Source organism: Vicia villosa, unplaced genomic scaffold (assembly GCF_029867415.1).
Source record: "Vicia villosa cultivar HV-30 ecotype Madison, WI unplaced genomic scaffold, Vvil1.0 ctg.001416F_1_1, whole genome shotgun sequence".
NCBI lineage: Eukaryota > Viridiplantae > Streptophyta > Magnoliopsida > Fabales > Fabaceae > Vicia > Vicia villosa.
Window position 1 is genome coordinate 411332 of NW_026705610.1, and position 13350 is coordinate 424681.

A 13350-nucleotide genomic window follows, 5' to 3' on the forward strand; every position below is an offset into this window, starting at 1 on the left:
CAATGTTGACGTCTAAGTTGATGCCATGAGCAATTGACATTTCTTTGAACTTCTTCCTTAGGCCTTCAGTAGCCAAAGTTGCCTCTCCGACAAGACCTTCAGTAGTCTTTGGTTCGATTGAAGTCTCAGATGTGACATCTTCCTTTAGGTCATCAGCAACCTGTTTTCTAACTTGGACATCTTCTTTATCCCATGGGGTCCCTCTTGCTCCAACTTCAACCATGTTGATCTCGACAGGCTCAGTGTAATTTGTGTCAGTAATGTTGAGGGGATTAACATCTATCTTCATTTGATTTCTTGCTTTGTCTGCAAACTTCAGACGTCCTTCCTTGATCGCATTCTGAATAAGATCCCTGAAAAGAAAACATTGTGAGGTTTTATGGCCCAGAAAATTGTGGTATTTACAGTAGCCTCTCTTCTTCCGTTGCTCTAACGGAGGAATTTTAATGTTAGGAAGCAAAACCATTTGGCCATCTTTCACAAGCAAATCAAATATTTCATCGCATTTAGTTATGTCGAATGTGTATGTTTTCTTAGGAAACTTATCATTCTTTTCAATTTCAACGGGATTTTTTCCATTCGATGGTGTGATCATCTTGCAGGTAAAGGGCCTGCTTCCTTTAATTCGACTAGATCTACTTCGCAATCTTCGAAACCATATTGGTCCTCGGAGATCTCTGGTTTTCCTTCGTCTACTTTGACGTAGGTAACCCTCTCCTTTTTATAGCTTTTACTTGCCCTAGCCTTCTCAGCTTTTAATCTTTTGACTTGGCGAACTCTATCAGCCAATTGGGCCATATCTCGTAGATATTAAGTGTCCAATTTCTTCCTGATAGAATAATCTAAACCTCCAGCAGCCATTTCGACTAATTCGTGTTCAGGCACCACTATAAATTATCTAGATTTTAACAAACAGAACCTGTTTAGATAATCATCTATAGGTTCAGTAAACTTCCTCTTAATACTGGCCAATTCTTTAAGACTTATCTTGGTTTGGCCCATATAGAATTGTTCATGGAATAACCTCTCTAACTGAGGCCAAGTATCTATAGAGTTTGGTGGCAGTGTTGTGAACCATGTGAAAGCGTTCTTGGTTAGAGAACTAGGGAAATATTTCATCCTTAGATCCTCATTGTTCGCCAAATCTCCAGCCTCTATCATATACCTGGCTATGTGCTTTGTGGTAGATTCACTAGTGTCCCCATTTGGTAAACTTAGGGATCTTGCGACCCCTGGGTAATTCAGTTTGTAAAACATAATCTGATAAAGGGGATGTATAATTTGGCCTTCGAAGTCTGGTGTTCAGACCATTTTGGGCCATGATCCTCTCTATCATAGCAGTCAAATTAGTCTCCATCTGGTTATTTTGTCTAACCCTGTGAATCACTTCGTCATCATTTTGGTTTCTATCAACCATCACTACCCTCCTAGGTTGTTCTTCAAGGATCTCCTGTCGAACTGGTTGTTGTTCTAATCCTGCCCTCAAGGGTTCCGTTTCGGGGGGTGGTCTTGGTGGTCGAACTTGATTTATGGTTGGTTCATCTTCCTGAATGACTATTTGGTTTGTCCTTCGACGCACCGAGGTCTCAGGAGCACCTAAAAATTTTGCTATTCGACCCATCTGTACTGACAATTGTTGACATGTCTCAGAGTTATCTTGATTGGCTCTATTAATGTTTTGTATTAAAGGGGAAAAGATAGCATTCACTTCTCTGGCCAATAATCCCACCATATCTTGATTACTGGCGTCCACGTGTTATTGGAACGCTGCTTGATTATTCGTTGTTAGTGTGGGAATGACATTCTGGCTTTGGACATTTTGTCCCACATTGTTCACACCAGAACCAGAATTTTGTAATGGGGAAAAAGCTGACATATTAGGTGTTGTATAAACAGGTATACTACTACTTAAACCTACCATGTAGGAATATGGCATCCCATAAGGTTGCTCTCTCCATTGTCTCTGGGTTTCTAATCCTTGGTTCGGAGGGGGTGTCCCCTGAGTACCAAATGGTGGTATTTGGCTCACTTGTGCATTTGACGGGGTGGTTGTCCTGGTTGTAGCGGCAACGAATGTTGAATTATTTCCCTGGATCGTTCCTATAGATCCAGGTATTGAACCAATTACGGCCACTGAGTGCGTGGGCGCAGACATGGCCTGTGATTGGGAATTGGAACCTATAGTGCCTGTTGCAGTAGCATTTTTATTTCCCGATCCCTGTGGAGGATCTTGTTGTCCCCCTCTGTTGGTGTTGTTAACCATTCTTTTAGAATATTTCCTCTTAGGTATTGGTTGGTTATTCTCAAAAAATTTACCACTCCTAAGGTTCATACAACACAGACGGCAACGAAATCACCAATTCTACAAACTAACTAAAATGAAAAACACTTGACAATAACACTATGACACAGTCCCACTAGGCGTGCCAATTTGTTTACTAGTGATTTCTGATAAACAACCGCTAGTCCTCCAAAGTGTTTAAACAATCTGGTTACTCGCATGATCGACTAGATTGATCCTAGGACATAGTCAAATAGTGTTTCAGTGATTTGATTCATATTCAATAATCTTTCTAGTTTGTGAATATATACAACTTTCTAATGTAAATTGCAATAAGTAAATGACTTTAAAACGAAATAACGTAAATGCATAAACAACATGACTTTCGTCTTTAAATATAACTTTGCATTAAACAAATAACATGAAATATAAATATGATGTTCTTCACACATACATTGTTTCAGCAAAGACTCTTTTCTCTCACGCTGGTACTTCGAGTATTTTTTATGAATTTTCTGTATATTAATTCGAACATATCAATCTAAACAATAGCACTCCTATTTATACTATTTCGACCCTAACGGTCTCTACATAGATTTCTGCCACGTTCGACGTTTCGAACGTTTACTTCTCTTCAGATGTTCCCACGCGTCCGCTAGACAAAGTCGCTCCATTTGAATTTCAAATCTTCCCGCTTCAACACTTCGACTATGTCAGCGCTTCCATCGAATACTTGTAAAAGATTATAAAAATTATCCTTGGTCGAATAACATCTCTTCCAAAGAGAAAGACCCTTAAATAGCTCTACGAAAACCATTTCTTTATCATAATCCAATACTTCAAAACATTACAATTCTTAAGTCGAAATCTTCAGCTAATAGTCACATAGCTGACGGTCGGCAGACAAGGTTTATAGACGGCAGGGGGACATATTGGGTGGATGAAGACAAATTACAAGGTCTCTTTTGACCAATGCATGCAACGTTATTGGACCAAAATATGCCTTGAATCTAGTGCTGTCACACATGCATATATATATATATATATATATATATATATATATATATATATATATATATATATATATATATATATATATATATATATATATATATATTTGAATAATGGATCATAAGCTTAGTATATATATATATAATATTAATGTGTAGCATCAAAATAGGAAATGATAGGAAATATTAATTCAGTATACTGATAGAAAGAAATATAGATAGTAAAATACTCAATAATATTAATAACGTAAGCTCGAATAATAGATTCAAGGTAAAATCGAGTGTCAGTACAATTATCGATATTTCATGGAAGTAGTATAATCGTATCAGTATAAGAAGTGCATAGATAATCGAATAAAATTTTAAATTAATCTAAAATAGAAAAATGAAAATAAAAATAAGAACGAAAAATAAAATCTCGTGCGTTGCCTCCGACGCAGCGCTTTGTTTAACATCGATAGCTCGACGGCTTAAAACTGCAAGCACTCACAGTGGTTCTCTCGAGGATGACTTCTCGGTTGAACTTTTAGTAATCGTCGTTTTCCATGGCCACTTATCGAGCCATCACACATATCCCTCACCTTTTCTTTTCTTTCTTCTATGGGGTGATTCATTCTTGTGAACTCGTGGTGGCGGTTCTGGGTCTATCCTAAGCATCAGCTTTTCAAGTTTAGGCTTATTGATTTCACCCACCACCTCAAATGCTAATCTTACCCTCTTAACATAAATGATATCCCTAGTTTCGTGGTCCTCTAACTTTCTCTTTTTATGGGAGACTTCAAACAAGCGTGTATTGGTGTCGATATTTTCCAATACCTCTACGTACATTTTGGATCGGGAGTTTACATTAGCTTCCACAAAACTTTGCGGGGAAGGAATGGGTGGGATATAGGGAGGAGGAACAACAATAGGTGCTTCATTCTCTACCTCTTCGACAATATCCCTTTTGTGTGGTGTCGGTGGATTTTCCTCAATCTCTACTCTTTTCTCACTGGAACTCTCCTCGAACTCATCGTTACTCTCCTCAAACCCGTTGTCACTCTCCTTAGGATTTTCACTTTGTTGTTCACTACTGGTTGCATCCACATGCTCCTCAAGGAAGGGTCTTAGAGATTTTTGTTCAAGCAAGGAGATTTGGGTCTCTAAGGCCATGTTGTGAGTCGCGAGGGACTCAACCGCATTGTTCAGCTGCCTAAGGGTTTCGTTATTTTGAAAGCTTTCATTTCTTATCTCATCATTTTGGACAGTTTGTGCCTCTATAAAGTGCTCTATCATAGAATCCAACCAAGAGTGAGTTAGTGTCGCATCGAAATCCTCCATTGATGTTGCGAGGTTGAAGTTATGGGATTCTTGCGGTTCCTCAAGGTGGGTTAACGTCGCATTTTGTGTTTCCATAAAGCGCTCCATCATCATCGTTTCTAGCCTAGAGCGATTTAGTGTCGCATTCATATCCTCCATTAATGTTTCGAGAGTGGAATTTTGGGGTTCTTGCGACTCCTCAGAATATTGGGCGAGGTGATGGTAGAGGAAATTCGGTTAAGGATAAGCTAATGTTGAATTGTAATCCCCAATTAATGTTTCGAGGTTTGGATTATAGGATTCTTGTGGTGCCTCGAAATGTTAAGATTGGGAGTTGCAGAGGTAATTTGGGTGAGAATGAATTGGTGGCGCAACATTGAAATTCTCACATAGTATTTCGAGGTCGGATTTATAGGATTCAGGTGATTCCTCGAAATACTGGGAGTGGGGGTTGTAGGAGAAATATGGGTGATACATAGTAGTTGAAAATAGAACGCCCTAGTCTATACGGTGCAACAACGGAATAACAATATTGACTTTTGGTCCCCGACAACAGTGCCAAAAACTTGACCGTGACTTTACGTGTCTATAAATCGGGAGATTGCAAGTTCACAGTCCTGACGTGTAGTTTTAAAAGATATCGAATCCACAGGGACCAATGTCAACCTACTGTATTCTATTGTTGCTTTGTAAAGCTAAGGCTAGCGATATTTTAATTATGTTCTAGGGGAAAATAATACTAAATCTAGATAAAATATTAATAAACGGATACCGGTATGTAATTCGTCTAACTTAGGAAATCTGAAGTTCCACTGGCCAGGTTTTTAATCAAATCAAAAATCCTTTATTAAATATGTCAGTTTAGAAGCCCTCCTCTCAAACTCTCGCTCTATTGACTTAGAATACGATCCTAACTCATAATGTACGCTCTCGATGTCCCATCAGATTTAGAAACGCTTTTTGAAAACAACATAATTAATAAAATGCCTTTTTCGTGTAAATATTATTCACTTAAAACCCTTGTCTCAAACTCTCGCTTTATTGACTTAGATTATGCTAATATCCCCTGACGTACGCTCTCACTGTCCCGCCGAGTTTAAAAACACTTTTTGAAAATAAATAAACATCTAATTAGTTCTAATACGCTCCCGCTGTCCTTAAAACTAATGTCCAGTGTCTACTATCCGGTTAAATATCTCAAACTCTCGCTCTGTTGATTTCTAACCTTAGTCCAGTTCTAAAATCTCAAACTTTCGCTCTGTTGATTTTATAAACTTTTATAAATTCAATTAGACACTAAAACCAAAAAAAAGGTGATTTTCAATAAAACATTATTAAGGCCAGTTTATTTCGGATCCCTTCGGTTAGATTAATTTACATACCGATACCAGGTCGATTTAACTACACATACTATTTGAATTAAACATGCATAAAAGATTTAGGTTCATAATTTCATATATATTCATCGGCATACAATAACGATCATACAATAATCAGAATATAAATTAAAAGCTATAAATAAAAACCTGAAATACTGAATTTAAACTTGAATCTTCAAATACAAGAACCTTCCACCACAGGTGGGTTGGATTGCTCTTTGATTAATTATTCAACAGAAAATAAAGAAGGAAATAAAAGACTTGAATCTAACGTAAGGTTAGACCAGTTAAAGGTTCACAACAATTTCCGGTGTAGAAATTGTTGTGAGAAGAGATGAACGGAATAGAAAACAATTGCTGGAAATAAAATGTTGGAATGAAAATAATGCTCAAGAAAAAACTATGTCTGGGACAAAAGATGGTTCTACCCCTTTCACACAGACATTCGGTTCTTTATATAGTGTTTGCTTCCTAACTTCCATTTCCTCAATCGTGGTCCTAGTCTTCCTGAAATGTAGCCCACTTAATAATGAATTTTGACTTGGAACGTGCCACAAAAATGGGGGAATTGAAGAAGTCTTTGAGACGTGCGTCTCAGTTGCATATTATTTGGTCCTAATTCATGACGTGGCAGAAAAGGAATGAGGAAAAGAGAGACGGGCGTCTCAATCCGTCAAGGCCTAAGACATGCATGTCGTTCGTCAAGCCCTAAAAGGCATCCATGTCGTTCATCACTAGGGGGTGTCGTTCGTCATGGATTTTTGCAATGTCGTTCGTTGCATGCTTCTTCAAGTGAACCACGTGTGAGACTCCATTGGGATTGGGCTTGGTTTCTTCTTTTGTTCTCTTTTTGTTCCCTTTTTGCTATTTTGTGCCCCCTTTTCTTCATTTTCTCATAAAGTCTTCAAATAAATAGATACCTACAAAATAAACAAATACCAGTGTAATACCAATACAAAGTAATTAAATTTAGATTAAAAATGGAAAATAAATTAAGTAAATCAAGCTATAAATGCAATACATTTACGTGTTATTAATAGATAATATTGGTAATATAAATATAAATTTTAATAGAATAATAATAATATATTAATGTAAATAATATTGGTAATATAAATAATGAATTATTTCTAATATAAATAATATTGGTGGTATAAATAGTAAATTATTTCTAAATATATTTTTGAAATATACAAGTTATTAAATTACAAAATATTTTTATTAGAAGCAATTAGAATTTTAATTTTATTTAAACTTCTTTTTAAATAATAATTGAAATCTATTTTAACTAATGATGATTTTAAATATTATGAAAAGATGAACAATCAAATAAAAATAATGTTCTAACGGTAAGCGAAAAACTTTTTGAGGCCAATTAATTGTAATCGAAAATTATTCATCTAATAATAATAATGTAAATAGTAAATTATAATATAATATTCATCTAACAATAATAACAAATACAAATGCAATTAGCAATATACATAATAATAATAATAATAATAAAATAATAATAATAATATTTATATAATAATAATAATATTAATTTTAAATCACCCATATTAATAATAATAATAATAATAGTAATAATAATATATAAATATAGATAATACATATTAAATATCTTACTTTCATCATTATATATTTGTATTTTGGTTGTTCTTTATAAATACATATTTTATTATCTTACTTTCATCATCTCATCATTTATGTATCTCTCTGAATTAAGAAAAATGACTACCAATAGTTAGTATTAAAAATATATTATCACTTTACTGTATTTTGTAATTTGTACATGATTAAATTTATGTTTTTTGTTTGTAGGTATTCCTTCCATGATAACTCCTGTATCTGAAATTTTGGGTGGCAAAATTGAAATTAATTTGAAGTTTCGAGTAATACATTTATGGATTATACCTGATCGCACAAATCCAACGGAGAATGGAAGTCTCCATATGCTTTTGTTGGATGAAAAGATACTATTTATATTACTCTATATGATTTAAAATTTTCTTTTATTATATATATAAACTAATATGTTTATTTTTTCTTTTATTTATGAATAGTGTAAAAAAATTCATGCAACAATTTAAAAAAATCTCTAACCATATTTTAAGGAAAATTTTTTAGAAGGTTCTTCATATTTTGTTTGAAAAGTTTTTGGTTGCTCTGAATGATGTTTCATTCAGAACAATAAACCATAAGTACAAGCTTAATTTTATAGGATCTACAAACTTATTCAAAGTGAATGCTGCGGAGATACCTATTCATCATTTTGAAGCTATTATTTTAAAGGGTTAAATATAGAAATTCTCCCTGTAATGTTAGCGAATTTTAGTTTTAGCCCCTGAAAAAAATTGTGATCCCCTCCTTGCAATGTACAGATTCCATTTTTAATGGAGCTGACAGTCTTGCTGGAATTTTTTTTCTTTTTCAAATTATTTTGGTATTCTCCACGTGGTATTTTTTATTTTTTAATTATTTTTTAATTCATATGGAATTTTTTAATCTTTTTTCTTTTTTAATTATATATTATATTTTTTTACAGTTAATATTTTAATTTTTATTAACATTTTTTAATTTTTTTAAGTGTATTGGAAATAGTTACGTTGTTATTTTTTCTTTTTTAATTTTCTTTTTTCGATAATGTATTTAATTTTTTATGTAATTTAATTATTAAAATAATAGTATTGGGCCTGAAGCCCTTATTCTTTCACAATACAGTCCAATATCAATTCAAATTTCATTGTGTGAAAGAGGTATATAAACCCTTAGATTTTAAGAATATCTTCCGATGTGGGACTTTAACTTCATTGTTTCTTTATTTCCACAACAACAACAGTAGCTCACAACTTCATTGTGCTCACTAATGGATGTATATTATCATCGAGTTAGCATCAATATTTTTCCCGCTTTCTCCTCAACAGTACATCATTGCATTATCATCGAATTATATATTTTTATTAACTCACCTAATTCTGTGTGTTGCAAAAACGAAATTGGAAATATAGTTGAGCATGAGATCCAGCTTAACAATACCTCAAATTAAAAGATACCAATCCTCATGTGTGAAAGAGACCCATATATCCAAATCTCATCATTAAAAAGATAGGTTGAAAGAGACCAATATATCCAAATCTCATCATTAAAAAGATAGGTTGAAAGAGATGATAAGTGCCAAATTGTAGTTATTTTTGTGTATAGTTTTGCGGCACTTATCTTCTCTTTGTCCTTAATTTAGACTAGTTTGAGTATATATTACATAAATATGTAGATTTTGTGTTTAATCGAGTTTTTAATTCATTTATGTACCGACTAATAGTTTTTCATTTATTTTATAGGTATTTGAGCATTTATGAAGCATTGAGTAATAAAGCTTCAAGGATGCAATTTTGGATCAATAAAAGAAGAAGCAATTGAAGAAATAAAAAGTTGTAGACTGGTGTGAGTCTCCCGGCGGAGCAACTGGCTCGCCGGGCGAGCGTGGAAAACAAGTGTCTTGCTTCTGCCTTGGCTCGCCTCTTAGTCGTCTGGCGGAAGAATAAGGAGTCGTCGAGCGAAGCAATTCATTCGTCGGGCAAAAGAAGATATTTTTGCCCATTTGTTGATGTGGCGCAAGCTGTGTGGCCAGAATAAAGTCGTTCACCGGGCGGAGCAATTGGCTCGTCGGGCGAGCGTGTCGGGGCAAAACTTTGTATATATTCTATTTTAGTTCATTTTAGGTTTTGTGTGGTTGGTTCTGGGGAGTTTGTGCTCCCATGCCAATTTCATCCATTTTTCTTTAGGATTAGCTTATATAGAATGCTTTCGTGTTGGTTGTGTTGGTTGAGAGATCGTCGATACGATTGACATGGATGTCTGCTATGTTGTTGAGGTGTGCTGAGAGATCGTTGCCAAGATGATATAGTAGTTCTCTCTACTTTGGGTTAGAAATGACTTAGGGTGTGAGCGATGTCGGATGACATTGACGAGTATTATAGGTTGATTGTAACTGGTCGATAAGTTTAAGTTTGTGAGAAGTAGATTATATACCAGGCTTGATAAGTCTTATCTTTCCGAAGAATGAATTCTTTTGTGTTATTATTTACTGTTCCATTTTTATGCTTTACTAATTCAATCCAAACTCATAACTTTGGAAACTGTTGAACGGCAGTTCAATGCACTAGTCCCTGTGGAGACGATAAATTCCCGGATAAATACTTCCAAAACTTTTGTTGCTTGCCGCTTTACCGCTTCAACAAGAGACCAAAATATCTAAATCTCAAGATGAAACTCAACAATTGACTAAATCTCAATGACATCTTTAAACCCTGTTTCATAAAACTCTACTTATAATACTATCCAAATCTTAGTGACAATTTTATATATCATCTTTAAATCCCATTTCAACTTACTCACGGTTAATATTTAAAAAAGTTATGTACTAAAAGTTTCCATGTCATCTTTAAATCCCATCTCAATGACACCCTCACAAAATGTTCAAACTAATATTTAAAAACGTTATGTCAACGTATTCACGGTTAATACAAGTTTCCAAGAAGAAAGAAGAAACAGCATATACTGTACTAAAAGAAACATCTAACATCATCAGACTACTTTCTATGCATTGCAAACACAAATAATCAATTTTTGTTGGTGAATTAGTGATAACTATTATTTTAAGCATTGTTTTGAAGCTGTTGTTCGCACTTTAAGGGATATTCTTCGATCTTATAATAATGGAAGTTTGGATATACCATTTGGTGCAAAAGTAGTTGCTTTGGGTAGAGATTTTCACCAAATCCTTCTTGTCATACCTAAAGGAACTAGACAAGACGTTGTTCATGTTACTATAAATTCTTCCTATCTTTGGAATTTTTGTGAAGTTCTTACATTAACTACAAACATGAGGCTTATAGCTGGAAGTTCAACGTCTGACATTGATGAAAGAACGGAATTTTCTCGGTGGATTTTGGGAATTGGTGATGGAAGTATTGGGCAAATTAATGATGTAGATATCACAATCAATATACCAAACAATTTTCTTATTCCAAGTTTTGGTGATCCACTTGCCGCTATTATTCAAAACACATATCCAAATCTTTTTCAAAATATGACTGACCAGACATTTTTTTCAAATAGGGCTATATTAGCTCCTAAAAATACCATTGTTGACTCACTCAATAATTATATGCTGGATTTAATAAGTGGAAAAGAAGTAATATATTTGAGTTTTGATCCTCTGTATTATCAAAACCCAAATGTTGACATCCCGGACGATGTACACACTTCTGAATTTTTAAACACAATTATTTCTTCTGGACTTCCAAATCACAAGTTAAGATTAAAAGTTGGAGTACTAGTAATATTATTGAGAAATATTGAGCAGTCTTTAGGTTTGTGTAATGGAACACGATTAATAATTACAAAAATGGGAAAATACGTCGTTGAAACAAAGGTCATTTCGGGAAGCAATATTGGTCAAAAGGTTTATATCCCAAGGTTATCATTGACTATTTTTTATAAAAGAATCCCTTTCAAATTCCAATGGCGCCAATTTTCTTTAGTTGTTTCATTTGCAATGACTATCAATAAAAGTCAAGGGCAGTCACTCAAACATGTTGGAGTATATCTACCACAACCTATTTTCTCTAATGGACAATTATATGTTGCCATATCAAGGGTTACTTCAAAAAAAAGGGTTGAATATATTGGTGACTAATGATGAATGTGAAGATTTAGATACAACATCAAATTTAATTTACAAAGAAATATTTAACAATATTCTTTAGTTACTTAATTTTTCTTTCTTCAAATTTATACATTTTAAATTATCATAAAATTTAATTTTCTAATTTATTGACTTTCTCATTAAATAATTCATAGTATAATTGCAAATATAATCTATATGGCTTACAAAATAATTTTATATCCAAATAACAAATAAATATCAATTATTATTAATAAAATTATTTCTAACATACCCATGCGAAGCACGAGTCGGTAATCTAGTTCTTACAATCATATTCAAATAGTACACTGACTAGAAATATTATTTGTTGAACAATAAAGTTAGATTGAGTTGTAAAAGTTACAATTAGTAAGCATTCAAAACTTGGAATCAATTTAAAAATTCATCAATATATAAAAACATTAAGAATAAACTTTACTCAATAACATTAGGTAGGAAATTTCATAAATTAGTACCAAACAAATTACTTGGTTCAAGCAACTCAAAATAAATTCATATTAAAAACCTATAAAAGGGAATTTTAGATACCCATAATATAACTAATCGTAGATAAAAAGTTCAAAAACTAACACATTAGTTACAAGGTAAAAATTTAACTCCAATGGTGTAGAAGCATTAATCCATTTCCCTAGAAAATTGGCAGCCGCTTATTCTCTGTAAAAATTCCAAGAACATGAAAATTACTAAAGTTTTCCATTTATATAGCATATTACAGTGTTCATCGTCGCATCATGATTTTTCCCAATTGCAACGTAGTTTATCAATTATTTCCCTTGGCAGCAAACTGTCAGATATTGAATAGTGCCACAATCTCACACCTGTACTTTTTGACCATTAATGTAGCCCCTACTGTGGGGCCATGGTAAAACTAACATGCTCTGCACCTTATTCATCACAATCACCACACTCCTTGACACCCTTGACTCATGCACCTAGCTTCTTTCGATCATGGTTAACAGGAAGGTTCCATCCCACACACCGGAGAATACCATTGGTGGAGATGATCCCAACGTCCTTACCGAGATGTGGTCCTCCATGAAAGAACTATACTGATGGAATGAGACTCTGAAGGACAATGTATTCAACATAATACAACGCCAGTAAAAATCCGAGCCCTCGGAGGAGGTGGAAGTGTTGGATCCCCAGCCACTCTTAGATGAGATATGGGCCCGCCTATATTCGATGGATTAAAACCCCTTCCCCTCCCCCCCCCCTCTCAAGCCAAGTTTGATGGGCGCAGTGATCCCTACGACCATGTTGCCTCCACCAACACATAGGTGGCCATCATTGGGGAAGTTGACTCCCTGAAAAATTGCAAATTACTATTTGGCACCATCAGGGACGTTGCCCTTTGATGGTATATGAGTCTACCTCGTGCCTCCATTGCAATCCATCTGGAGCTTGTAAAGAAACATGTGCACCAATTTTTCGTCAGCCATCACAGGAAATGTCCACCACTAGCATTTTTATTATACGACAAGGTTCATCAAAGTTATTAAGGGAATATCTTGTCCGATTTAATGAAGCCACCATCAGGGTCGTTCCCCCAAGCCAAGAAATGTTTGTAAGGGGATTCTAAAATGGACTCATGGTGAGACACTTCAACGTGTCTCTCGCCCAAAAACCAGCGGTTTTGGTGGCAAAAGTGGT

General features: G+C 34.4%; 1 pseudogene; it reads left to right on the plus strand.

The window, feature by feature from the left end:
* The first annotated feature begins 4751 nt into the window (after positions 1–4751).
* On the plus strand, positions 4752–11740 carry LOC131635052 (uncharacterized; annotated as a pseudogene).
* The last annotated feature ends 1610 nt before the right edge of the window (positions 11741–13350 follow it).